This window comes from Pteropus vampyrus, unplaced genomic scaffold (genome assembly GCF_000151845.1).
Source record: "Pteropus vampyrus isolate Shadow unplaced genomic scaffold, Pvam_2.0 Scaffold318, whole genome shotgun sequence".
NCBI classification, from domain to species: domain Eukaryota; kingdom Metazoa; phylum Chordata; class Mammalia; order Chiroptera; family Pteropodidae; genus Pteropus; species Pteropus vampyrus.
In genome coordinates this window covers 2,316,767-2,322,235 of record NW_011889099.1, presented here as the reverse complement: position 1 = coordinate 2,322,235, position 5,469 = coordinate 2,316,767, and positions in this window count along the sequence as shown.

Below are 5,469 nucleotides of genomic sequence, written 5' to 3'. Positions count from 1 at the left end.
CTTACTGTCAGTGAGCCTACAGAGAAATGATATGAATGCTGAGAAGGCATACTGTTGATGAAAACATCCAATATTAATTTAAAATTAAAATGCAAGGAAAAGGCCCTGGAGAATCACGAACCACTCAAGACACTTTCAAAAATGGGCTACTGTTAAAATACCCTCCTGAAAAGCATGAGAACTCCAGCAACAAGCTGTGTGAATGTGCACCATGAGAGCCTTACAGTCCTGAATTTTAGTTTTCAGTAAACTTAAGCAGTGTGCTGATTTTAGCTTATGAGTATCAAGCTTTGGAAAACTTTAATCACTTTCTTAGTAAGTTACTAGTATGGAATAAGGGTCAAAAGCATCGACTCTGAAACCAAATTGCATAGATTTCAATTCTAACTCTTACCAGTTGTGCGTCCGTGGCCAAATTACCTAGCTTCTCTTTACCTCAGTTTTCAATCCATAAATGGGGACAATGAAAGTATCATCTACCTACACAGTTGTTATACGGATTAAATACATTTGATCAGTATTTTGAAATTGCTTAGGGCAGTGCCAGGCATGTATTAAACTCTATAAGTTTGTTAAGCAAAAAAGTAGGTTCTCCTAGTTATAAATAAAATGATAGTCTCCAGAATTTTGTGCCATTTACCTGCAATAACCAAGGAAAGGACTCACACTTTTAGATTCATTTATAACCCATCAGGTGAAAACATATTGCCCAGGAGTGGACCAGGGACCATATTTTGAAAATTCCTTAAAGTCCTGTAGTCTAATTTACTCATGTGACAAATGAGGAACTGAGGACCATGGCGGGATGGGTTGACCAAGGTGACAATTGTTAAGTTGTGGCAACATTAGAAATAGAAGCCAAGTCACTGCTCTCTCTACCAACTACCTCTCTGCCTTAATAAGGTTGAGTTTTAAATATATCTTGTGAGAAATTTGTATATGATCTTGAAAAAAATCATACTAGTAAAGATGACATTTACACTAATAGTCAAAGTAAATCGTGCTTGGCACACTAGAATCATGTATTATATGTGAGACTGCGGTTCTGTGTCATTGATGTTTTATTTCTCAAACTTTTACCAATATGATTCTCTCTCTCATGTAACTAAATTAAGTAACAAGATTAATATTTCCTTCTATTACTGTCTTAGTCTGTTTGGACTGCTATAACAAAATACTGTAGATTAGGTGGCTTATAAATAACAGGTAATTATTTCTCACAGTTTTGGAGGCTAGGAAGTCCAAGATCAAGGCTCCAGCAGATTTAGTGTCTGGTGAACACTACAGTCTTTTCCAGGTATCCTCACATGGCAGAAGGGGCAAGGGGGCTCTCTGTTGAAAGAAAAACGCTAAGGCAATTTTATTCCTTACACTAACACTTTAAAAGATCTCTCCCTAATGAGTGACACAGATGATAGTTTAATTGCAATTTTGATTTCCTATTTCATATCAAGATGTCTGCATCTTTTTAGCTTTAATACACTTCAAATATTAAATTATTAAGAATGTATACAGCACAAGAATTAAACATGAAAGCCAGCTCACAGGCAATGAAGTATAAAAGCAGAAATTGCTTCTTAATTCCTTTGTCAATTAAAAAATAATAAAAAGAAGTGAAGAGTTTGGCCTGACAGTTTTTAAAAATATATTCTGAAAGTCAGGATTATGAATCCATATGCTGATTTTTAATACCCAGAGAGCCCTTAATCATTTGCTGAAAAGCAAAGCAGAGATTTGGGGATACCTTCTAAAATGAAAACCTACCACTTATCAAATTTACATTTACATTTAGATTTATCACTGATGAAAACCTAGTGAGCTAACATTTGTAAACATGAAACATTCAATAGCAAACTCATCAACTGGAATCTTTTTACAGTCCCATAACAGACCATGATTATCTGTTTGTACTAAAGTTCTATTAGTTTATCACAACAATTATTGCCTCCTAGAGAGCAGTGACTGAGATTTGTCCAAGTGTGTGAATTGCATAAATCATACATTTCTTCCTATGAATTTCAGTAGCCTCAATATTTGACACTACTAGAGAAGTCAACAATTACATTTCAACAATGAGATATCAATTAGACTCTAAAGAATTTCTAGAAAAAACTAAAGCAGGTTTATGAACCATGGTACATTATGAAAATCTTAGGTTCAATATATCAAAACTGAAAGATCTCTTAGACATTGTGCAGTTAAACCACCACAAAGGCAAGGACATTATGGTTTGGATCAGTGAGTTAGTCTTGGAGTCAGGAATCTTCTGGAAACCCTGTCTCAGTATTCTTCCAAGTTTAGGATTGGTATGTGTAACTGTGTCCATGTGTGTGTCTGTGTGTGTGTGCGTGTGCTTGCACGCACATGCGTTTTTCAGTGAATATGTTCCCTATTTGACGTCCATATCAATTTGGTTAATTCCAAGGTTTTTCTCTGGAGCAAATCATAATCTAACCAAATTTCATTGCAATAATTTCTCATTTTTGAATATTAACATTTACGGATATTAACTCATTAACTTTTCAGCCATGACATATTCATATTTGGAAGAAAAAATATAATCTGGAAGAATTTCCACATTACAGGCATTTTCTATTATTTATAAACATAATTTTTCACATATGGCTTCTTAGATTTATATTAAAAATGTTACATACTAAGAGATTAACTATAATCATTCTTGTGATCTTTTAAAGATAACAGTACCAGCTAATTTATTTTAGGCAAACTAAAGAATTAAGTAAACAGAAAAATCCTCTTGAAAATGGAATTGCACAGCAATGACAAGGGCTTGAGTCTTTTTTGTAACTTCATAAAAGCCCATTGGTACAATATATTCTTCTAAACCCTCAAAAGCAGATGACATAATCATATAATTGTTGAAACTTTTTTCTGATTTGGGTTCAACAGCAATTCAGACACAATGCTTTTCTTTTTTATTAAAATTATTGGGATGATATTGGTTAATAAAATCAAATAGGTTTCAAGTGTACAATTCAATAATACATCATCTGTATATAGCATTGTATGTTCACCACCCAAAGTTAAATTTTCTTTCACTATCAAATATTTGACCTGCTTTACCTCTGTCTACCTTCCCCTCCCCCTTCCCTCTGGAAACCACAAATCCACTGTCCTTGTCTATGAGCCTCTGATTGTCATGTTTGTTTGTTACTTAGTTTTATATCCCACGTATGAGTGAAATCATATGGTTCTCACTTTTTCCATCTGACTTATTTCGCTTAGCATGATAATATCAAGATCCATTGCAAATGGCAATATTTCATCTTTTCTTATGGCAGAGTAATATTCTATTCTATATATGTACCATCTCTTCTTTATCCAATCATCTGTTGATGAACATTTCAGTTGTTTCCATGTCCTGTCTACTGTGAACAATATCACTATGAACATCAGAGTGCATGTATCTTTATGGATAAATGTTTTCAAGTTTTTTGGGTAAATACCCAGAGGAGAGATTGCTGGATCATATGGTAGTTCTATTCTTAGCTTTTTGAGGAACCTCCATACTGTTTTCCATAGTGGCTGTACCAATTTGTAGTCCCACCAGCAGTGTATGAGGGTTCTTTTTCTCTGCATCCTCTCCAACATTTGTTATTACTTGTCCTATTGATTATAGCTATACTATAATAGCTATTCTAACAGGTGTGAGATGGTATCTCATTGTGGTTTTGATTTGCATTTCCCTAATAGCTAGTGATGTTGAGTATCTTTTCAAATATTTGTTGGCCAACTGTATGTCTTCTTGGGAAAGTGTCTGTTCAGGTCCTCTGCCCATTTTTTAATTGGATGTTTGCTTTTTATTGTTGAGTTGCATGAGTTCTGTATATATTTTGGAAATTAGGGTTTTATCAGAGGCATTGTTTGAAAATATCTTCTCCCATTCAGATGGTTGCCTCTTTGCCTTGTTGATGGTGTCTTTTGCTGTGCAGAAGCTTCTTAGTTTGATATAGTCCCATTCATTTATTTTCGTTTTTACTTCTCTTGCTTTTGAGGTCAAATTAATAAAATCCTCTCTAAATCCGAGGTCCATGAGTTCAGTGCCTATGTTTTCTTCTTTGCTATTTATTGTTTCAGGTCTGATATTCAGGTCGTTGATCCATTTCAAGTTAATTTTGGTGTATGGTAATAGATAGCACTGTATTTTCCTTCTTTTGCATGTGGCTTTCCAATTTTTCCCAGCACCATTTATTGAAGAGGCTTTCCTTTCTCCATTGAATGTTTTTGGCTTCTTTGTTGAAAATTATTTGCCCATATATGCACAGGTTTAATGCTGGACTCTCAATTCTGTTCCATTGGACTGTGTCTTTTTGCCAATACCATGCTGTTTTGATTATTGATGCTTTGTAGTATAAATTGATTCAAGGCAGAGTGATACCTCCAGCCTTGTTCTTTTTCCTCAGGATTTCTTTGGCTATTCGGAGTCTTTTGTGCTTCCATACAAATCTGATTTTTTGTTGTTGTTGTTCTATTTCTTTAAAGAATGCCATTGGGATTGTGATGGGGATTGCATTAAATCTGTATAATGCTTTAGGTAATATGGTCATTTTAGCTATGTTGATTCTTCCAATACATGAACATGGAATATCTTTTCATTTCTTTGTGTCTTCTTCAATTTTTTTAATAGTCTCATAGTTTTCAATGTATAGGTCCTTCATATGCTTTGTTAGGTTTATCCTAGGTATTTTATTCTTTTTGTTGCAACTGCAAAAGGAATTGTTTTTTTCATTTCTTTTTCTAAAATTTCATTGTTAGCAGAGAGGAATGCTGTGGATTTTTGACCTTTGATTTTGTATACTGAAACTTTACTATATTTGTTTATTACCTCAGTTTTTGGAGTCTTTAGGGTTTTCTACATAGAGAATCATGTCACCTGCAAAAAGTGGCAACTTGACTTCTTCATTCCCTATTTAGATGCCTTTTATTTCTTTCTCTTGCCTGATTGTTCTAGCGAGGACTTGCAATACTATACTGAATAACAGTGACGATAGTGGACAGCTTTGTCTTGTTCCTGATCTTAGAGGGAAGTTTTTAGTTTTTTTCCATTAAGTATGATAGCTGAGGGTTTGTTGTACATAGCTTTTACTAGTACTTTCCTTCTATACTCATTTTATTAAGTGCTTTAATCATAAATGGATGCTGTATCTTGTCAAATGCTTTTTGTGCATCTATTGATATGATCATATGACATTTTTCCTTTATTTATGTGTATCACATGGATCAATTTACATATGTTAAACCATCCCTATACCCCTGGGATTAAGCCCACTTGATCATGGTGTATATTCTTCTTAATATGTTGCTGTATTAGATTTGCTAACATTTTATTGAAGATTTTTGCATCTGTGTTCCTGAGAGATATTGGTCTGTAGTTTTCTTTTTTTGTGTTATCTTTACCAGGTTTTGGTATCCAGGTAATGATGGTCTCAAAAACTGAGTTAGAAAGTA